Genomic DNA, 24,436 nt, shown 5'->3' on the forward strand with positions numbered 1-24,436 from the left:
TTAACTGAGTGTGTGTCAGTAAATCACCAGAAAGGTGAGGACAGGAGTTCAGTCTGCTGTCACTTCTTTTCCCCCAGTATCAGGATCCCCACTAAATCTAAATATATGTAGGGTTTCGAACCAAACAGCATGATATAAGACTGGCCTCAAACTCCCAACCATCAAATGTTGACACTTTTATTAACTGCAATTCTTTTAAAGTACATTTCCAAATTAATCCCACGGTTGATCAACATTAAAGTGAGACTTAATGCCAGACTGAATCAATAATATGAGTTCTGAACAGAAGAACACATTGAACATAGCACTCTTAAAGCTAGTCACCCTCTGAGGCCACCTGCACTATAATCACTGATTGGATAATTGGGATGTCAATTGAGGTGACATGCTGACACCTGTGTGCCCTCTTAGACCTTAGAGAGTCACTCTTAGAAATTCAGTCATGAACACTTCTCAGTCAAATCAATAGCAATAAGGCAAATTATATACATCAATAACACTAGATCCATGTATCTAGATAGGTATTTTAAAACAATAACAACAATGTACTAAAAGAACTGTCATTGAAAGCCCACACAGTTATACTTTATTAGGCTATCAAAAACTGGAAGAATCAGTTAACAACTCATGAAATCACTATTGGGATATAGTGAGAATTAGGTTTCACAGTAGTTTAAACGCGTTGAGAGTCCTGCTTATCTAGCCTATAGCAACTTCCATCAGCATCAGTCACATGACTAACTTCCCATGCCATTTCCATCCCTCCCTATGGGTAAATACAATAGTCAGTACTACATTTCAAATGAACAGAAATTGGGATTGAGGAGAAAAGTAAACACGGGAGATTTTGGATGCAGGGTTATTTTGTTAAAATAATCCTGTGTTTGTGGTAATATTTTCCCTCCGGGAAAACTTCTGCCACTGTGAATTGACTAGGGCACACTGCCAACATATGTCAATTTACCATTACAGAGGTATTTATGACTTTATTGAATTAGAGCAGAATATCTGTGGTGGGTCGAATGTGGGGGGTGAAGGGTGGGGAGTGAAAGGGCCGCAGGGAGAAGGGGTGGAAAATCTGGAGTTATATTTATTTAAAATGTGTATCCGTTCACATATGGTCCTTGTTTTGGCCTACATACTGGGACTCTCAGAGTTGACCCCTGACCTGCCTCCCCAGAGTGACATGATTTTGGCTGCCTCATTCTGAGTTCAGCTTGACCCCGCGACCACCAGGAGGTGAAGGGAGCAGCAAATTAACCCAATGCGTCAAACCTGGCATGACACCATGTTCAGCGGCGTTCTATCGTTAAATATTTAGCTATTTTCCAATTGCACAGCGTTTGATGTCGAGCTGGTCTCCAGTCTACCGTTTTTGCGGATGGCTTCAAATCCACACTCTCCTCCTTGTTTATGATGCGTGTCCAACCCCAGCGCTCCCATACCCCCCTACTTCTCTCTCTGCTGTCTCCCCTCCACATCTCTCTTTTCTCTCTTCCTTACCTCTCTATTTTTATCTCTTGTACTGGTTTCCTTCCTTCCTTCCTTCCTTCCTTCCTTCCTTCCTTCCTTCCTTCCTTCCTTCCTTCCTTCCTTCCTTCCTTCCTTCCTTCCTTCCTTCCTTCCTTCCTTCCTTCCTTCCTTCCTTCCTCTCTCTCTCTCTCTCTCTCCTTCTTCTTCCCCTCTCTCTCTCTACTCCCTTCATGGTTAAAGACGTTTCAGTTCAGCTGTCACAAATTATGTTCGCCTGCCCAGCTGTCCAAACAGGGGGGTGTCCTTTTCATTCCACCTCACATACTACCAAAGGAGAAGAAGGGAGAAGAAGGGGGGATGGAGGGAGGAGGGGGGGGGGGAGATGAGGGCTTCAACGCTCGTGTTTGGACACAAGCAATTATCTCTAATTATTGTTTTTCTTTTCAGTTTTCCTGTCCCGATGGAGGTCCGACCAGACGAACATGCAATAATCAGCCCCAGTCGTCCTGGCTCAGCGGGCCCCAGAGCTGCAGCCCTCAGTCCCGGGACTACACGGCCTTTCATCTCAATGTGAGTCTAGAGTTGATTCAAACGCAGAGCGATTGGTGAATTAACCCCCAAGACCCAGCTTTCAATGGGCTCAGCTAAGAGATTATACGTGTTGATGGCAGGCTTTTATATGCACTGGGCTTTCAAAAGAATCTTCAGCTGTTAATTCAAGGCACCACAGTCGTGACCCTCCACCTCCTCTACATCTTCCTTTTCTTCTTACCTTCTCTTCTTCTTCTAGCATGGTGTTTTTCGAGACACCATATTTTTCTCTGTAACCGTGAGAATTAAAGTATTAGATGTGATGGAGCTGTGTTTGAGCTGAGAAGTTCCTTATGGGGCTCATAGGTTCAGAAGTTTCACTTCCAACTTTCACTGATAAGTGAGTTATCCTAAAAATGTGAACGCTCCAAATTCCTGTGAGAGGTTCTGACCTGTATACAACCAGAGGTTATGTTCAGTCACATTACATTTAGTCATTTTGTAAAGTTCATTTGTTCTTTTTGTTAATGTGATGATGCTATATAGAGCTAAAGAGCTGTGTGGATAGTTTCATTTGTTAAGCTATACACACATATGTACTCGTGTACTTACTCGCATGCACGCTTACACACATACAGTACATTGACGTGCGTGCTCACACACACAAACAGACACAAATACAAAATAAAAAACACTCGTATGTGCTTTCCATGGTAGATGTCAGACAGCGAGAGAAACTCCTCACTGATGAGTAGAGGATATACATTCAGACTGGGTGAGAGATTGTAATTGATTTGAGGAACTGTTTTCAAACAGCTCACATCTTTGGTGGTCCCGGGTGGCAGGCAGGGAAATACTGCCTCTAAAGCGTGGACAGGAAAAAAAAACAAGCCCGGCAGTTTTGCTTTCACAGACTTGTTCAAGATGTTACATGGAAATGACTATCAAACGTCTCATATGGCCCACAGTCAGTCGATATGAAAGGGAGGGATAAGAGGAGAAGAAAGGAGGAGAAAACAAATGAAGGGTAGATGAATGGATCCATACAGAGGGGATGGAACATAGAACCCTGAACTGATCCACAGAGAGTCTCACTCTAGAGTCTAGACACAGAATCCATCATCAAATTAAATGAGGGATATAACATATCCTGCCTTATGCCACTATTAGCACAGTTTTGCATTATTATCATTCATGGTAACACTTTTGCAGATCCAACATGTTTGCCGTCCCAGCCTGTTCTCTATTGGTCTGCCTGACAATCGTGCAACGAATCAAAGTATGTCTATTAAGTCATGTGATTGCAATAAGTAGGAAGTAGGGTACCTCCCTCAATGGCCTCTCGTCATTCAGGAACTGCTCCCTGCAGAGTCTGATCATACCTCTTAATTCTGCTCCGCTGCATGGCGATTCAGGTTGATTGCACAGACTTCATCCAAGTCAGTTCTCCATGAGCATTAAAGCCACACTCTGCAATACCTGCATCCACAGAATATGTGGGCTGCCAACCAAAACATAAGCAATGGAATAATAGGTTGTTTAAACACCTCATTAATGGGGCAATCTGCGGTTGCTTCATCCATTTTTGGCCTTCTGAATTAATGCAATGTACCCATAAATGCCGCATGAGCTTAGTTTTAACTGTTGTACCCAATCAGAACCCAAACTATGATTTTGTTTCGCTCCAATGTTTGCCCAAAAGTAAATGTAAATAAAACTATATAACTTCAAAACATGATTAAAAGTATATTTTTGATATCATGGATTGGCCAGTCCTTGAATCCATAGCTACTTTTTACTAAAACAGGGCTGGGCAGAGCGCTTGGTCATTGTTCCAACTGCTGATTGCCACTTGAAGGTATTTATAAGCCATATTCTTCTAAGTCAATGAGGTACTTTTATTTAATCAATTTAAATGAATAGAGATCTTACCGACTGTGGCTTTAAAGAAAGTACTAAAAGGCATCCATCGGGGGGGGGGGGGATGTCTAGAGTGGCTTTGTGGGTGAGTCTGAGGCTGACTATCATGACAACCTCAGAATCATAACTAGGTCCTATTATATGAGGTCTGTAAATGTAATGTAGCATTAATTAGACCACCAATGCAAGCCTTCTGGAACCTTCCAGCTCATTCAATATAGTATATTCGCACTATATATGCTTCTTTTGGCATGTGATAATTTTGTCTCTGTGAAAGTCATCTATATCATAGAAACCACTATGGCCAGGCCTGTCTCATTGAGTTATGAGCTTTCCATGCGGTTGGTGGCTTGAGACCTAATTCCTCTCTTTCTCACGGGCGGATGGACGGACGGACAGGCGGGCGGTCTGTCTGTCTGTCTGTGTGTGTTTCAGACATGGTATTCCCTGAGAGGACAATGCCCGAGATATTCTCTCAAGAGTTAAAATGTCTCAAGTTAAGACCAACACTTTGAAAATAGGTCTCATCTCCAGAAAAATATCTCTCTCTCTCTGTTATTTTCAGAGAACAGTGAAGTACGACAGAAAAACAGCCACTCTTTTTCCAGTTGAAAAGTGTGAAGCCTTAAGTGCGGGCCACTTCACAATCATAAACCTGGCCATATAGGAAAAGGACATACTCCTAAGGCCTAATGATAAACTCCCACAAGTACCATTGAGTTGAGTGTTGCTGATAGCCCTACAACAAGTCTCTGTCTTGTCTTGTCCTGCACTGTCAGAGGTTCCCTTAACACCCCCTGCAGCCGCCCAACTCTTTTCTTTACTCCTGGGGAACATCTTCCATTTCAAATAGGCCCTTTTAAAAGTAAACACAGCTCTTTGGTCTCATTATGGGCCTTCACAATGGTCAATGCACATGTTGATCACTGTCTAGTGTCATAGCAGGCCCGTGGGATGCCTGAGCTTTGTGCTCTGAGGGTCCCCGACCCCCCCTGTACTCCCCATCAGCACGCTGTCCAAAAGGTGGTACACATACACACACATGAATGGACGCAGGCAGGCACACACGCACACACACACACACACACACACACACACACACACACACACACACACACACACACACACACACACACACACACACACACACACACACACACACACACACACACACACACACACACACACACACACACACACACATTCCTCTTGTCTGATTCAGCCTTTTGTCCTCCCTGCAATGTGAAGACATTGCATGACAGCCAAATCCCCATTGTCCAGCCCCAATCTGTGTTTGTAATCTCTCTTGTCAAAGGAAATCTACTGTGATTAGCCTCAGTAAATTAATAGGGATGATCTGTGTGTCTGTCTCTCCCAGCCCATCCAATCGATCCCCAGCTTCACCAAAACCACCACCACTCACACCACCGCCTCCGACCCTCAACCTCTAACCCTTGACCCCTCCAACCCAAGTTCTGGCTCCCTGGCGAAGGGTTACACAAGGATGTGTAAAAAAAAAAAGATGGTTGTGGTCCTTGTCATTGTCGATGTGTTTCTCAAGAAACAACAAGAAAAGAGCTCACCCATTCACCCCACAATAAATTAGATGTCCTACGGACTAGTATGGCTGTTCTATGCAAACATGTTGTAATGGACTCACAGGCCCAAGAAACCTTTCTGCTGTATATCAAGTTTTAATGTCACACGCTCAAGTACAATATAATACCTTTCTTAAAATCTAAAAACCCAATGATGCAGTAATCAATATCAATGTAGTACTAAAAATAACACGAGGTAGAACAAAAATAAGAACAGCAGAAGTAAGTATGGGGTCAGTTCCAATACCATATTTACAATGTGTAGGGATACTGGAGTGATAGCGGTAGATAGAGTTGAAGTCTGAAGTTTACATACACTTAGGTTGGAGTCATTAAAACGTGTTTTTCAACCACTCCACAAATTTCTTGTTAAAAAACCATAGTTTTGGCAAGTAGGTTAGGACATCTACTTTGTGCATGATAAAGGTAATTTTTCCAAAAACTGTTCAGACAGATTATTTCACTTATAATTCACTGTATCACAATTCCAGTGGGTCAGAAGTTTACATACACTAAGTTGACTGTGCCTTTAAACAGCTTGGAAAATTCCAGAAAATGATGTCATAGCTTTAGAAGCTTCTGATAGGCTAATTGACATCATTTGAGTCAATTGGAGGTGTACATGTGGATGTATTTCAAAGCCTACCTTCAAACTCACTGTCTCTTTGCTTGACATCATGGGAAAATCAAAAGAAATCAGCCAAGAACTCCGATTTTTTTTTAGACCTCCACAAGTCTGGTTCATCCTTGGGAGCAATTTCCAAATGCCTGAAGGTACGACACTCATCTGTACAAACAATAGTACGCAAGTATAAACACCATGGGACCACGCAGCCATCACACCGCTCAGGAAGGAGACGCGTTCTGTCTCCCAGAGATGGACATACTTTGGTGCGAAAAGTGCAAATCATTCCCAGAACAACAGCAAAGGACCTTGTGAAGATGCTGGGAGGAAACAGGTACAAACGTTTCTATATCCACAGTAAATTGAGTCCTATATCGACATAACCTGAAAGGCCGCTCAGCAGGAAAGAAGCCACTGCTCCAAAACCGCCATAAAAAAGGCAGACTATGGTTTGCAACTGCACATGGGGACAAAGATTGTTATTTTTGGAGAAATGTCCTCTGGTCTGATGTTTGGCCATAAATACCATCGTTATGTTTGGAGGACAAAGGGGGAGGCTTGCAAGCCAAAGAACACCATCCCAACCGTGAAGCACGGGGGTGGCAAGATCATGTTGTGGGGGTGCTTTGCTGCAGGAGGGACACTTCAGAAAATAGATGGCATAATGTTGATATATTGAAGCAACATCTCAAGACATCAGTCAGGAAGTTAAAGCTTGGTCACAAATGGGTCTTTCAAATGGACAATGACCCCAAGCACACTTCCAAAGTTGTGGCAAATTGGCTTAAGGACAACAAAGTAAAGGTATTGGAGTGGCCATCACAAAGCCCTGACCTCAATCCTATAGAAAAATTGTGGGCAGAACGGAAAAAGCGTGTACGAGCAAGGACGCCTACAAACCTGACTCAATTACACCAGCTCTGTCAAGAGGAATGGGCCAAAATTCACCCAACTTATTGTGGGAAGCTTGTGGATGGCTACCCGAAACATTTGACCCAAGTTAAACAATTTAAAGGCAGTGCTACCAAATACTAATTGAGTGTACGTAAACTTCTGACCCACTGGGATTGTGATGAAAGAAATAAAATATTAAATAAATCACTCTCTCAACTATTATTCTGACATTTCACATTCTTAAAATAAAGTGGTGATCCTAACTGACCTAAGACAGGGAATTTTTACTTGGATTAAATGTCAGGAATTGTGAAAAACTGAGTTTAAATGTATTTGCCTAAGGTGTATGTAAACTTCCGACTTCAACTGTATGTATTAGGGTAAGGTGACTAGGCATCAGGATATATGATAAACAGCAGTGGATGATTGTATGTGAATGTATATGCATGTAGAGCAGTGGTCACCGACCTTTTTTGATTCAAGATCACTTTTGCAGTCAAAAAGCAATATCTTTTTAAAACATGACTTTAAAAAGGTAACATTAACCTAATAAAAACAGTTCTGTAAGAATGGGGTTTGTGCAGTAGGCCTAATACATTATCATAGCATATTGGCTATATTCCTGGCCTGCCAATATTATTCTTCTCAAACCATATTATATTTCAAAACTCAGGCTTTGATTACAAATTAGATCAGTTTGGTGTAGCACTTGCAAGGCATAGTTGAGCATAAATTGAAATAATTACCAAATAGATTTTTTATTTTACTGGACTGATGGTACCTGCATCCGATGGTCATGGTGCTTTCAAGCCAACTGGGAACTCGTAAAAAAGCGACGTCAAGTCATGACGTCAGTGATCTTCAGGTCGGAAAATCGGAGGTCTAGAAAAATGCCAGAGTTTCCGTCTTGGAATTCCGAGTTGGCTGATCGTTCCAAACTATTTTTCCCAGGTGAATCTAGTTTTTTTCCCCCGAGTTCCCAGTTGTCTTGAACATGGCATTAGTGTCAATGGAGAGAGGGAGAGAACAGCAGAGGGTCCTTCTCTCACGGTCTCTGCTCTCTCCTTCCTTTCCTCTCGTGAGACTGACCAGAAAGAGGGGACACAGTCTTCCACCTGATGTTGAAACTCAAGTCGCACTACATCTGCCTCAAGCACAAATTCATGTTGTTCTTATGACCAGAGAAAGTGAAATTTTCCTAGATATAGACACGACGAGCAGCTAATAATAATAAAAACACAGGGCTATCAATACACTTGGCTACTCATTCATTGCAGCTGCAGCGCTGGAAGTAGTAGAGAAGCGTGTTTTATGTTTTGTAATAGAGTTGAATAAAATCAGTGACCAAGCTGAATAAAACATTTAACATGAACTCACTTATAAAAACACAACAGCTCTTTGCTGTATTCTTTGACAGTCTCTCTGTGGCCATGGTTTTCAAAGTGATTGAATTTTACTCAGGCTAGTATCAAACTTTGCTGTGTCCGGGGTTCGTGGAAGCTCTGTTGACATGGTGATTTGAGCTATCCGATTGGCCAGCGCAATAGACACACTCCATTTAGCCACAGATCTCCTGGTCAGCTGGTAGAGGGGATTTTCAGACACATGAAATGGTTCACAATGGGAACACTTTGCTTACCCATGAGTAGGGCTTCTGAATCAACTGCACCTACCGTCAACAGCGCGACACAAATAATTTAAAAAAGCGCAAGCCTTTATGCCTTTATCATTGGATTAGGCCTACTACCGCCATCAAACACCAACTTGATGATGGTGTTTGGGTCGTGCGTAGCCAGCAGTCGTGGGTGAACAGGGGATTACAGGAGGGTCAGCGTGGGGGAGGTGATGTTGACTACCCTCACCACCTGGGCTCGGCCCAACAGGAAGTCCAGGATCCAGTTGCAGAGGGCGTACCAGGGTCCTAAGCTTGGTGATAAGCGTGGAGGGGACAATGGTGTTGAACGCTAGGTATTACTCTTTTCTAGGTGGGTCAGGGCAGTGTGGAGTGCAACTGATATTGCGTTGTCTATGGATCTGTTGGGGTGGTATGAAAATTGGAGTGGGTCTAGGGTGTCTGGGATGATGCGGTTGACGTATGGCATAACCAGCCTTTCAAAGCGCTTTATGATTACAGATGTGAGTGCTACAGGGCGGTAGTCATTGTGGCATGAAGCCTTAAAGTTCTTGGGAACAGGAATGATGGTGGTCAGCTTAAGACATGTGAGGATTACAGACTGGGAAAATGAGAGGTTGAAAACGACGCATGACACAGTGTTATTGTCGGCTGCTAGAGCGGCATAGTTGGACAGATCATAGCTGGGTCTTCTGTGGTAATACGTAATGGAATGTAGCCCCTGCCACATACTGGTGGGGGGGCATCGGCACCTGTGTAATATGATTCCACCTTATTGTTATATTGTCCTTTTGCTCGTTTGATGAATCTGCAGATGTCATAGCGAGACTTCTTGTACTTGTTTCTGTCCTCAGCCGTAGCCTCAGAGTTGTCTGTGGTGGCCCTTGGTTTAGCGCCAACCTCTGTGTTAATCCAAGGCTTTTGATTGGGGAAGCAGCGAACCATCACTGTGTGGACAATGTCGTGGTCTAATTTGCTGGTTTTCCCTTCCCCTTAATCTCGCAACACAAGCGTTTCCTATTGGAAACCCTGGAAATTGGGTGCGGAATTATAGTAAGAGTCGAAGTTGAAGCCAGAATTGAGGTATTAAAGTAACTAGCGACCTGATATTCAAAGTTGTCAGTTATTTTAAGAAATTATAGCGCATACATTTTGTGAAGGTAAAGTCAAAATAAACACCAAAATAATCACAAAATAGCAAAGTTGGGTCAGAACTTTCAAATAAATGGCGCCACCTTCATTGGCACATTTATTTAGTTAGTTGAGCTTACTTTTTGAAGTAGCAGAGTAATTACTAAAATCCATTGCAAACAACATACGAACATAACTTTGTTGGACACAGCTGAAGATCAAAGAAAAACAATGCCAGAGACGAATCAGGAAAATATCTGCCATGAATGACTTCCTATCATATAGGATATATATATATATATATATATCATATATACTTCCTATATTGTTCAGCGCTTTTTTTTACAGAGATTTAGCCTTTTACAAAATAACAAAAAAAGAAGTATGTATGCATGCATGTTTTGTTTTTGTTACACATTTTTTTTGTTGGTTTCTTGCATTGTGTGAGATGGGAGAATTGGCTTGATATGGGAGAATTGGCCTGACAAAGTGAACAAGTGTGAACCAATATGAACTAAAATGGTTTTACAAAGTGTTTTTTATGAAGCCTTGCTGGCCCGCCACACAGCTATAATGACAACATCCTTAATTTATAAACAAATTAAGCAAGGAAAGTCAGGTGATGGGCTGACTTCATACATCTACTCATGAAATCTCCTTATGGATTAGTCAGTATACATGTTGAGATGGGCAGGAGTTCTTATGAAGAATAAAACAAAGAAAAGTAAAATAAAGACAGATACCCTCAGTAATTGAGTGACACCGTGGGCCTCATGATGGGTTATCTCAAGACCACCCATCCATAACACGTGTTGGACAAACACAAGATCTTCTGATGGGGTGTAATATCTAGCAGATGGGCCTGCACGGGAGAGGGCACCCCAGGTGTCTGTCCCAAATGGCACCATATTCCAAAACATAGTGCACTACTTTTGACTCGAGCCCTATGGGCCCTGGTAAAAAGTAGTGCCCTTCATAGGGAATAGGGAGCCAATGTGACGTAAGACCCAGAACGGAGTCCTCTATGATGCTTCTGGCTGGTCAACTGGTCCTCCCTCTGGCCCATTAGCCACCTGGGCCTGGTATGTTTTGTCAGCTTTGCTTCTCAAGGCTTATATTTCATTTAGCTTCCTTTGTTCTTTGAAATCAGGCACATGCACATTTGTGAGCATGCCTACACATACCCACAATGCTTTCTCTTACAAACACCCGCACACACCTAATAGGTCGTCTCACCGTTTTCCCTTTAGCTCTCTCTGTCTTGAGCAGAGGAAGTTAGAGATAAAGGTTGCTCTGAGTTGTCTCCCACACCCACCACTCATACCCATTTCATTTCACTCAATGAAACTCACAGCAGAGACACACTTGAAGTAAAGCTTGCAGTGGCTAATGCAGAGAAGCTGAGAAGTCAACTGTGCCCCCTCAGAACTCCCCGCAGTGACCAGAGAGGCAATCTCTATCAGTGACCACTTGTAAAAACACCATCCACCATAACACAAATTACAGATGAGTCTTGACACCAGGGATATATCTCAATAGTCTAAAATTATAAAGCAACTACTTTTCCTAGTTTCCTTTCCTTAGTCCACTCTTCATTCAAAAGAACTGGAATACAAAAAGCCTTCCCAAAAGGCACACACTATATTGTATTTTTAGTTTAGAGCATATGACAGAGAGGAAGCAATGAGAGGAATACTTTTTTGATTATTGAAATGTCAATGTTAGTCATTCAGCAGACATTTTAATCCAGACTGATTTACAGTTGTTAGTACATACATTTTCATACTGGTCCCCCGTGGGAATCAAACCCAAAACCCTAGCATTGCAAGCACCACACTCTACCAACTGAGCTACACGGGATATGCAGCTATGTTAGTTTTGATGTTGCTTGTGTCCAAGCTAAGGTGACAGGGGTGGGGGAAGAGTGTCTATGACCAGGGTGGCAAACAACCATACTAAACCATGGAAACAACCATCGTCAGCTTGTAAAAAAAAGTATCCCAAGACCGAGGCTTAATCCAAACAGTATGGACGGATGGGGGAATGTGTCACACTCACGCTAGCGATGCATCATTCAAGGATGACAATACGTGCTGTATTAACCTGTCAACAAGTGTAAGGCACAATTTTCTGTCTGCTTCTGATGCTTTTTTATAATTCGTGTACTAAGGAAACCTTTAAAGAAACATGTTCTTTTAATTAAGGGATGTCCTTTGAAGTGCAATGTTTCTTGTGGAGGGCTACAGTAGTAGTAGGAGTAGTAGTATCAATCAATCAAATGTACTTATAAAAGACCTTCTTACACCAGCTGATGTCACAAAGTGCTGTACAGAAACCCAGCCTAAAACCCCAAACCTCAAGCAATGCAGGTGTAGAAGCACAGTGGCTAGGAAAAACTCCCTAGAAAGGCCGGAACCTAGGAAGAAACCTAGAGAGGAACCAGGCTATGAGGGGTGGCCAGTCCTCTTCTGGCTGTGCCAGGTGAAGATTATAACAGAACATGGCCAAGTTGTTCAAATGTTCATAGATGACCAGCATGGTCAGATAATAATAATCACAGTGGTTGTAGAGGGTGCAACAGGTCAGCACCTCAGGAGTAAATGGCAGTTGGCTTTTCATAGCCGATCATTCAGAGTATCTCTACCGCACCTGCTGTCTCTAGAGAGTTGAAAACAGCAGGTCTGGGATGAGGTAGCACATCCAATGAACAGGTCAGGGTTCCATAACCACAGGCAGAACAGTTGAAACTGGAGCAGCAGCACAACCAGGTAGACTGGGGACAGCAAGGAGTCATCAGGCCAGGTAGTTCTGAGGCATGGTCCTAGGGCTCAGGTCCTCTGAGAGAGAGAGAAATAATTAGAGAGAGCATACTTAAATTGACACAGGACACCGGATAAGACAGGAGAAATACTCCAGCCATAACAGACTGACCATAGCCCCCCAACACAAACTATTGCAGCATAAATACTGGAGTCTGAGACAGGAGGGGTCGGGAGACACTGTGGCCCTGTCCGACGATACCCCCGGACAGGGCCAAACAGGCAGGATATAACCTCACCCACTTTGCCAAAGCACAGCCCCCACACCACTAGAGGGATATCTTCAACCACCAACTTACCATCCTGAGACAAGGCTGAGTATAGTCCACGAAGATCTCCCCCACGGCACAACCGTGGGGGACAGGAAGATCACGTCAGTGACTCAACCCACTCAGTGACGCATCCCTCCTAGGGACGGCATGGAAGAGCACCAGTAAGCCAGTGACACAGCCCCTGTAGTAGGGTTTGAGGCAGAGAATCCCAGTGGAGAGAGGGTACCGGCCTGGCCGAGACTACTACTACTTAGAATCTCTTCAAATCTTTTTTTCTATCTAGAACATAAAAGGGTTATTTGGCTGTACCCATAGGAGAACCCTTTGAGGAACCCTTTTTGGTAACAGATATAACTCTGGCGGAAAGGGTTTCCCCAGAGGGTTCTATCTGGAACCAAAAAGAGTTCTACCTGGAACCAAAAATGGTTCTCCTATGGGGACAGCCAAAGAACCCTTTTGGAACACTTTTTTCGAAGAGTGTAGGGACGCACTGTAGGGTGGTGAGAGGGGGTGGGAATGACAGCATGTAAACAACATCCTTAATACATTGATCTGATTGACCTAATCTAACTGGTGTGTGCATGGTTGTTATGCGTAGGCAACTGCGGGCGTGCAAATGTGTTTGTGCGAGTGAGATTACTTCAGTTAAATTCAAGAACATATTCGATTATTCTCATCAAGTTCATCTCCATGGGGTAATACCTTACATTTGAAGAGGGATCACAATACCAGTAGTTTTTCCCCCTTCTATATCCTAGAACTAATGGATGTTAACTCTAATACGCATGATTTAGTGTTTTTACCTCAGTTAATTTCCCTTCGTAAGTCCCCTTTTCTCTGGCAAAATGAAGGACAATTTGCTGTGACATTACAACTGACCTCATCTTTGTATGTGTGTGGTTGGGGTAAAAGGGATCATTGCTCCTGGCCTCTCTGCTGAAGAGAACTGTGTAGAGGATGAAAGGCCCAATGGCTGTAGTGAGAAGTAGAGGACCACACTCGAAGGCCCTACAGCCCCAACCCCAACATCTGTAGGCTCTGCTTTCTAGATGATTCCCATAAAATCTTATTAGGAAGCAAATTGTGTCTGGAAGCTTCTGCAGATTAGGCTGTGAGGGTATGAGACTCCATAAACGGTGGTTACTTAGGTCTCAAGGTAACCTCTTAAATGTAAGTGTGCATTTGTGCGCTTCAAGGATCATTTGATTTAAACTTAAATGATCCACCAGAGACAGTCCTTTTCATGCTGACATGATGATTGGTGAGTCAATTTTGAAATAATTATGTCATTCGCGTTGCAAAAACCTTCTGGCCGTGCAAACTTGATTAGTGATCTCGTATGGAAGACATGGGTTACAGTTCATGTCTGAGAGACTCTCCCAAGCCAACAGTACATATGAACTGGTCTGCAGGGAGGCAATATTTAAGATGAACTATGGTGTGCATGAGAGATCAGATGCTAGCTGTGATCACTAAGAGACAATATTTAAATGGCATTGTGCCTCACTTGAAAGTGGTTAGAATACTGAGAACAAATCAAAGAGGAGTTTTCAATCATCCCTTATAGAAATGATTCCCCACTGAAATAAACTATGGCTTTGAGTAGTCATCTTATACTAATCTTCTCCAATGTATGACAAATCATTGTGAAATGTGACTACTACCTGTGAACACCGGGCAAGGTGAAAGAACAAGTAAACAGCTCCAGCCAGTGTCGACTTAAACCATCAGCCGTTGGATGTTTTTTTGTCCTTATTCATGTCCCAAAATAAAAGCGCTCACCGCCAGCTAGTCCCTGCTGAAAGCCACTGCTATCAGATGTAAGAGTACAAACCACAGAACACTAGGAGGAGTGAAAACCATGTGGGGCCTGGCCAGGCGGACCACCCATGAGTGCCTCCCTGCCTCACTGCTTCCTTGCCTCACTCTGCAGCTGGAGAAGCAGCATAACAATGTTGGTGGAGCATGGGAACCAAGAGTCTAAGTCAGTCACCCACCAGAAGCACCACTGCAGTTATTTCAGGGGATATTTTTGGGGGGTTTGTAAATGAGGACGGTCTCACTTGACTCTCAGTGACTCTCAGTGCAAGAACATGTTGTCTTTGCCTAGACCCAGTGCCTTTTCTGTAATGCCACTTTAAGCCTTTATTTGTTTAAGCCTATTCCTATGGGGATTCCAGGCATGTGCTGTCAGAATTGATGAAGCTCTGTAGTGATATTGGAGGAAGAAGTGAATCATATTGATATTTAAGACAGTAATTATTGAACCACGAAAAATGGGAAAGATACATGTTTAGGGTTTAATTGTATTGATTTTGCTACAGGTTTTATTTTTATTGTAAATATTATAACATTATTTAACAAGTTGTACTAGGTCTGAATTAATGAAAATATACACCCTGACAACTTCCCTTATTTCATCGCGTAATTTTTACAAGGTTTGAGAATGAAACAATAAATAAAATAGTCAAGTTCCAACTTAATTGTGTAAGATTCATTTTTTGTAAACCACTATTAGATTTGGCTTTAATATTACAGATCCTGATCTGAGCGCTATGTGTGGTATCCCAGTCAAATAAGCAGAGTGTTTCACAAATGTTTCTTTGATTAACATGTCACTTATTCGATTTGTTATTCCCGGTTGACAACCGTAACGGTTTGTAAACGCGGACCATAAACTCTGACACCCTCACTCCCTGTCACTTTCAACGACATAAGAAAACGAATTTTGTTAAAAACATTGAAACCCAAAGCCAAAGTATTCGACAGGGATGTTTAGGTTAAGTAATCCCCTGGGTTAATAAACTAAACAAAGGTAAACCGTGCAAAACGGCCGCAATGAAAGCCAGGCTAAGTAAACCAAACAGAGTTTACAAGAATCATTTAAGGGAGAAAAGAAGAGAGGAAAAATGTGTGAAAGTTTAATGCTAAACAGGTGATGGATGTGTTTTTATACCAATAAAGAGGTTCCAAAAAGGATTCACGGTGAGGAAAAGAGTTTAAAAATCACACTACACCCTTACATATAAAATATCTGTAGAACATTTTTTTTCTACTGCCAATCAACATGTACCATCTGAGATTGTGTAGGTTACTTTCTGGTTTCAAAGAGGGTGTTAAAGTAACTGTCTAGTGTTTCCAGATTTCTATGAAATTACACCTATAACTACTTACAATATGAGTGAAATAGTTCCAAAATGTTTCATTATGTATGTTAAAAGGCAGCTTTTCTGTGTTGGAATGGTGTGGGCGTACCCTGCCCCAGTATCTGTACGTTACAGATTTACAGAGTATAACGTGTCTCCTCTCTAAGGCCTAGGGAGCGCCGATTCAAACTCCCATTAGACAGCTCTGCAAGCGATCTAAATACGTTAATTACTCACAAAATATGGAGTGTTGCTGAGCAACTATTTTCAGTTAAGGCCGGTAGGTACTTACAAAATAGGATTAAATAAAAATGTACAAGTTACCGGAAAATAAAGCTTGCATATTTTTCTTTAGACCATTTTTAGACGTACAATCAGTCCGTAATGGAAATAAATGAACATAGTTGCTCATCGTATTTTGACATTATAACGCTTGCAGATCTGTCTATAATGGGAGTTCGAATCGGGAACTCCCGGGGGTTAGACATATCATACTCAAACACCTGGCACACCATGTCATTTCTACGTGGATCATTAGGTAAATATTTGGCTGAGACATTGGTCAATGACATTGCAACCTATATTCACCCACTCACAAATACAGCCAAAAGTTAGACTATCCTATGTGTTATCATTATGCCTTCATCCATCTAAAAGCACAACAAAATTCCAATGGAAAAATGATGTCCAATACAACAGATGCATGTGTTATCACTGTGCTTCATCAGAACCACGTGAGCTGGCATGCAGTTGATTACATTAAAAGTGATCAATGCCATTAGAGATTCTGCACATATTATTACAGCAATTTGTGAACATCTCCACAGACCTGCAATAACCTATGCATGCTATCTTGAACAGGCACACTTTACATGATTACTTAAGACATTTATAGTTACAGTAACCACAAAATGTGGCCATGGATGTGTTACTCATTTTAAGGTTGAATGTCACATTAGTTTAAGACTTTTGCACTGTAAACTTTACAGTAATGTACTCTTAAACCAAAGTTTATTTGGAATTTACAGTAACAAACTGCCCAATATGTATGGTCTATTTTAGTTGAATCCTGGGTTGAATTGAAACAATAGCTGTTGAATACTTGTAGACCTAAATAGCATCATTGATGATACAGTATATGAGTTAAATTAAGGCCACATTTAATCTGCTCAGTTAATTATACCCTTTGGAATGACTCTCTACAGTCATTCTTACAATAGCACATTGGTAATTGTCAGTGACAAATATCAAAGCTAAGATGTGCTGGGCTGGGCAAGGTCTGTCTATGTTAACATTTGTTTACCATGATGGCATAATCCTGTGGTTGAAATTTCACCCTCAAAACAACAATTGATGGCTTTTTTCAAATCCAATGTATTTTCCACTCAGATTCCACATCACAATACGTTGACAAATTACGTTGAAACAACGTTGATTGGACCAGTTTGTGCCCAGTAGGTTAATTAATAGAATTGAACTTTTAAAAAGTGAGATTTTCACTGGACAGTTACTTTAAGGAAAACTACATGAATAGCCAATAAATCTAGTCATTATTGACCATATAATCTTTTGATAAAAAATAACGTATTATCTCACCACCAGTGAACAGTGTAGACTTAATAATAATTGCACTATACTTTTTTTCAGTTAAAATAGCCATCTGAAGCAGGCCAAAGAAGCACATCAATATCTTTGATGTTGGTAACCTCTACCACGAAATATGAAGCTCACTGCTTTCCCCATGTTCATCTTCAACGCAAAACGAGGGAGAGCTCGGTTTGTTGTTTTCAAAAGTTTTGAAAGTCTATTGAAAAAGTTTGGTTGCTAGCTTTTGAGTTTGGATCCAACGACGAGATTGGCATCAGTTGCCTGGACCGCTACTATCTGTCCAGCAGTGGAGGCTCCTCAGAGGAGGAAGGGGAGGACCAACCTCCTCATGGAATTTAATGAAAATAAAAATAGTGAAACATTTGAAAAGTTATCCTTTTTAGATAAAACTACACTAAATATATTCACATGTCACCAAGTAATTGATTAAAAACACACTGTTTTGCAATGAAGGTCGACAGTAGCCTCTGTAGGGTAGCACCATGGTGTAGCCAGAGGACAACCTAGCTTCTGTCCTCCTCCTTGAATTCAATACAAACCCTAGGGGGCTCATGGTTCTCACCCCCTTCCATAGACTTACACAGTTATTATGACAACTTCCGGAGGATTTCCTCCAACCTATCAGAGCTCTTGCAGTATGAATTTGGCATGTTGTCCACCTAATCAAAGGATCCGAGAATGAATCATTTACTGAAAGCATAATCTACAGCTAGGTAGTGCATACAATGTAGAAATGAGTTGATGCAAAGAGAGAGAAAGACAATAGTTGAACAAATTAAGGTAGCAAATGCAGCTAGCTAGTTTAGCCTTCTCAAACACCCAGCTCAAACAGAAATACATGCTATGTTAGCTAGCTGGCTATTACTATCCAACAATGGAACTTTTACAAGTCAAGGTAAGCTTTTGGTTTTACAAAATTACTGCCACAGTCTTGTACTCAACGGGCCCCTCCCCATATTTTGTGTTAAACGCTCTACAACAAAGCTTTCTTATTGTCCAACACTGCCCTTCTGAACACCTCCAAAACAAAGGTCATGTGGTTTGGTAAGAAGAATACCCCTCTCCCCACCGGTGTGATTACTACCTCTGAGGGTTTAGAGCTTGAGGTAGTCAACTCATACAAGTACTTGGGAGTATAGCTAGACGGTACACTGTCCTTCTCTCAGCACATATCAGAGCTTCAGGCAAAAGTTAAATCTAGACTTTGTTTTCTCTATCGTAATCACTCTTCTTTCACCACAACTGCCAAACTGACCCTGATTCAGATGACCATTCTACCCATGCCAGATTACGAAGACGTAAGTTATAGATCAGCAGGTAAGGGTGCTCTCGAGCGGCTAGATGTTCTTTACCATTCAGCTATCAGATTTGGGACACATCACTGCACTCTATACTCCTCTGTAAATACTAGCGACTGGAACGAGCTGCAACAAGACTAACTGGACAGCTCTTTATTCAAAGACTCAATCATGACACTCAATGACAGTTGTGGCTGCGTCGCCTGATATATTGTTGTCTCTACCTTCTTATCCTTTGTGCTGTTGTCTTTACCCAATAATGTTTGTACCATATTTTGTGCTGCAACCATGTGCTGCTGCCATGTTGTGTTGCTACCATGTGGTTGTCATGTTGTGTTGCTACTATGCAGTGTTGTCGTGTTGTCGCTGCCATGTTACGTTGTTGTCTTAGGTCTTCTTTATGTTGTGGCGTCTCTCGTCGCGATGTGTGTTTTGTCCTATATTTTTATTTAATTTTTTACTTTTTTATCCCAGCCCCCCGTCCCCGCAGGAGGCCCTTTTCCTTTTGGTAGGCCGTCATTGTAAATAAGAATTTGTTGTTAACTGACTTGCCTAGTTAAATAAAGGTTAAATACAATTTTTATGAAAATAATTTTTTACTGACTGTACCGCATGATTGTAGCGGGTTTACAAACCCGTCAGTTACTTTAGCTATGCGGACTATGTTGGCACTTTGTCATGTGCCTTTTTCAGTCACGTGCTTCCAACTGACCTCTCTACCATAAAGGTCTGATTGGTGGAGTGCTGCAGAGATGGTTTTCCTTCTGGAAGGTACTCCCATCTCCACAGAGGAACTCTGGAGTGCTTTCAGTGTGACCATCAGGTTTTTGGTCACCTCCCTAACTAAGGCCCTTCTCTCCCAATTGCTCAGTTTGGCCGGGCGGCCATCTCTAGGAAGAGTCTTGGTGGTTCCAAACTTTTTCCATTTAAGAATGATGGAGGCCACTGTGTTCTTGAGGACTTTCAATGCTGCAGACATTTTTTGGTACCCTTCCACAGATCTGTGCCTCGACACAATCTTGTCTTAGAGCTAAGTGGACAATTCCTTCGACCTCATGGTTTGTTTGTTGCTCTGACATGCACTGTCAACTGTGGGACCTTATATAGACAGGAGTGTGCCTTTCCAAATCATGTCCAATCAATTGAATTTACCACAGGTGGACTCCAATCAAGTTGTAGAAACATCTTAAGGATGATCAATGGAAACAAGATGCACCCAAGCTCAATTTTGAGTCTCTTAGCCAAGGGTCTGAATAGTTATGTCAATTATTTTTAATAGTTTTGCATTTCCAAAAACCTGTTTTCACTCTGTCATTATGGGGTATTGTGTGTACGTTGATGAGGGGGGAAAAGTATCTAATCAATTTTAGAATAAGGCTGTAATGTAGTCTAGTCTAGTCTTATGATTACACCCTGTCACTGTCGGTCCATGTGTCACCTCAATTCTTTCTCTCGACCTAGGTGTACCTAGAGTACCAGTCCAAAGTTTGGACACACCTACTCATTCAAGGGTTTTTCTTTATTTGTACTATTTTCTACATTGTAGAATAATATTGAAGACATCAAATAACACATATGGAATCATATAGTAACCCAAAAAGTGTTAAACAAATCAAAATGTAGTTTTTATTTTATTTGAGATTCTTCAAAGTAGCCACCCTTTGCCTTGATGACAGCTTTGCACACTCTTGGCATTTCTCCACCAGCTTCATGAGGTAGTCACCTGCAATGCATTTCAATTAACAGGTGTGCCTTGTTTCCTTCTTATTTCCTTCTTAATCCGTTTGAGCCAATCAGACAAGGTAGGGGTGGTATAAGAAGATTTGGTAAAAGACCAAGTCCATATTATGGCAAGAACCGTTCACATAAGCAACAAGAAATGACAGTCCAACGTTACTTTAAGACATGAAGCTCAGTCAAGAGTTTTGAAAGTTTCTTCAAGAGCAGTCGCAAAAACCATCCAGCGCTATGATGAAACTGGCTCTCATGAGGACCGCCACAGGAAAGGAAGACGCAGAGTTACCTCTGCTGCAGAGGATAAGTTCATTAGAGTTACCAGCCTCAGAAATTTCAGCCCAAATAAATGTTTCACAGAGTTCAAGTAACAGACACATCTCAACATCAACTGTTCAGAGGAGACTGCGTGAATCCGGCCTTCATGTTCGAATTGCTGCAAAGAAACCACTATTAAAGGACACCAATAAGAAGAAGACTTGCTTGAGCCAAGAAACCTGAGCAATGGACAATGCCCTTTAGTCTGATGAGTCCAAATGTGAGATGTTTGGTTTCAACCGCCGTGTCTTTGTGAGACATAGGATGAACGGAGGATCTCTGCATTTATGGTTCCCATCGTGAATTGTAGAGGAGGAGGTGTGATGTTGTGGGGATGTTTTTCTGGTGACACTGTCAGTTATTTACTTATAATTCAAGGCACACTTAACCAGAATGGCTATCACAGCATTCTCCAGTGATACGTCAGATGCTGTAATATAAATAATACAAATAATGCCATGCTCATACATTTTTTTATCATCCTCCCTCATCTTAAATGGCACTGACCGCCACTGTTGCGCAGTGGCTGCCGGATCTGAGGAGCTGCTTGGCGTAGCAGCTAGCCTAGCTGCCTATCAAGCTAGCAGGGTTTTCTTTTTCTTTTACCAGGCAAGTCAGTTAAGAACAAATTGTTATTTTCAATGACGGCCTGGGAACAGTGGGTTAACTGCCTGTTCAGGGGCAGAATGACAGATTTGTACCTTGTCAGCTCGGGGGTTTGAACTCGCAACCTTCCAGTTACTAGTCCAACGCTCTAACCACTAGGCTACACTGCCGCCCCGGGGGCTCTGACTCAGCCCATGACACAGTTAGCCATTGTGACTGGGACTGTGGATTGTCCCCGACTTGTGGATGTCTAGATCCCTGCTGTTTGTTGTTGTTTCCAATATTTCCTGTGAACTGCCCTGTCTGGAACTGAGAGGAGTACAGTGTAACAGACGTTGCTACCATGACAAAGACCAAAGCTGGTGGGAGCACCATTGAGCACAGTGATGTCTCTCTATCAAAGGTGAAGGATCTTTAAAACGAACAAAAATTGTTCCACAAGCAGTAATTACAAAAACAAGAAAATAGCTTCAAGTGTTGTGTCCAAATACTAGTGGAGTCAACTAATAAAAGAATGGACAGCCTGACGAGAGAGGCCCAGGACCTGAAGAACAACTTGCAGTTCTCCAAGGGTCAGCACGATGAGTTTAAATAGGAAAACGGCAAGATGACAGAACTCTGTAAGCCATTGAGAGAGGACATCAGTTCTGTATGTGAATCCATGATAACAATGATGGAGAAATCAGATTATCTCGAGGCATAATCAAGGCAGAACAACAGGGTTATGGACATAATTGCAGAATCTCCACATGAGACCTGGATGGAGTCTGAGGACAGTGAGGGAAATGATCTTGGAAAAACTGAAGATGGACCACAGGAAGATTGAGGTGGATCGCGTCCACAGGACTGGAAAACCCAACCCAGGTGACAGGCCCAGGCGACACCTCTAAAACTAAGAGCATTGTATTTTGTACAAATAATTTCCTTAGCTCTAGACTTCAGCTGAGTCTGTTAATGATGGTGTGGCTGTTGAACAAGTTGAGGAGACTAAATTACTTGGTGTTACCTTAGATTGTTAACTGTCATTGTCAAAACATATAGATTCAATAGTTGTAAAGATGGGGAGAGGTCTGTCCATAATAAAGAGATGCTCTGCTTTTTTGACACCACACTCTACAAAATAAGTCCGGCAGGCTCTAGTTTTAGGTAATCTTAATTATTGTCCACTCATATGGTCAAGTGCTGCAAAGAATGACCTATTAAAGCTGCAGCTAATATTAATACTATGCATGCCAATCTCTCTTGGCTAAGAGTTGAGGAAAGACAGACTGCGTCACTTCTTGAAAATTCCGAATCGTTTGCATAGTCCACTTGCACACAGCACTGACACACACACTTACCCCACCATACATGGCACCAGGCGTCTTTTCACAGTCTCCAGGTCCAGATAAAATTCAAGGAAACGTACAGTATTATTCAGAGCCATGAGTGAATGGAACTCCCTTCCATCTCATATAGTGCAAGTGAACAACAAACCTGGTTTCAAAAAATTAAATAAAGCAACAACTTATACACAACACCTCTCCCCCATGTAACATAGTTCTTGTGTATATATACTGACATGTAGGTGTAACTGATAGATGCAACACACACACTACATGTTAATGTGCTTAAATGTATGTAAATTGTAAAGTCTTTTGTCTGTAATGTCTTTTTCGTTTTGTGTCAGACCCCAAAATCAAATCAAATCACCAAATCAAATCAAAATCTTATCAAGAGTATCTTAGGGAGGTTATTCATGGAGTCAATTGAAAGTTTGTCTTCTTTTTATGTGAAATATTGGATTCACTTTTCTCCCCCTTCTTGTTTTCAGTCTGTAGAGAATCAACCAACGCTTGCACGTGGACAAACTCCAGTGAAAACAAAAGGGTTCTTTTTAACTTCCAATAAAAGCTGAACCAACATACCCTGCCACTTGCAAGCAGAGCTGCTGCTGTCCGGTGAGTTTCACAGAAAAAGGGCTCGCTTTCAAAAGGGAGGCTTATGGGCCTTATGAAAACGTCACCTTAACAGAAATAATAAAACACACACCACCCAAACACCACCCATCAAGCTCTACCATTGGTTGTCTTTTTCTAAAGACTGAAGTTGCTTAGTCAATTTCACTCTCTGCAGATGCCTTGCTTTCACAAAAGCCTAAAAGTTAAGTAAATGCTAAAGCATTTTTATTAGTAGTCCAATGTTTTGCAGCCCTGCTATTCTTTGAAGGAGACGACACTGTGATCTGGATTTTAATGGCTATCAAATTCTACTCTACAGGCTGTAATAAACCAGCATCTCTCAGGAATCCGACTTAGCCCTCCAAACCCTGCATATGCAACAATAATGGTCGGAACACACTCGAGGAAATGAGAAAAGAGTGTCGTGGTCTGCGGGGCGGGGACGAAACACTGAACATCCATCTATCTTTCAGCCCCTCCTGGGGAAGACAAAGCTGGCCTAACAGTGCTATGAAAAGGGTGGCCTGTGAATGGTTACTATTCAATTTGTATTTGGTTCCCCCGCTGGTCGCGGAGCCGAGATCAGAGCAGAAAGTGAAAACACATGGGCAGGGTCAGCCGAATCAGAGGACCACCACACACACACAGGCAGGGGGAAGGAACAAGCCAATGGGAACTTGTGTGAAGAAATGGATTGAATAAACAGACATTGCAATCGCCTGCACCCTATTATCCTATAATTGACACTGCCTGGGAGCATGGAGACGTCGGCTATTAGGAGAACGGCCCATAGGATTCCACTGAAAAGTAGCGTTCCACGCTTCACGCCAATCAAAAGGCCCAGGCGTTATAGTCTGAGACAAGTTTTGAATTCTTTCGGGCCTAATGTG

General features: G+C 42.0%; 1 long non-coding RNA gene across 1 annotated transcript; it reads left to right on the top strand.

The window, feature by feature from the left end:
- The first annotated feature begins 1,865 nt into the window (after positions 1–1,865).
- Positions 1,866–24,436, top strand: LOC135543934 (uncharacterized). The gene is made up of 3 exons (XR_010456267.1): positions 1,866–2,043; positions 23,420–23,546; positions 23,866–24,436. It is a non-coding gene; the product is annotated as an uncharacterized LOC135543934 (long non-coding RNA).

Source organism: Oncorhynchus masou, chromosome 8, assembly GCF_036934945.1.
Source record: "Oncorhynchus masou masou isolate Uvic2021 chromosome 8, UVic_Omas_1.1, whole genome shotgun sequence".
Taxonomy (NCBI): Eukaryota; Metazoa; Chordata; class Actinopteri; order Salmoniformes; family Salmonidae; genus Oncorhynchus; species Oncorhynchus masou.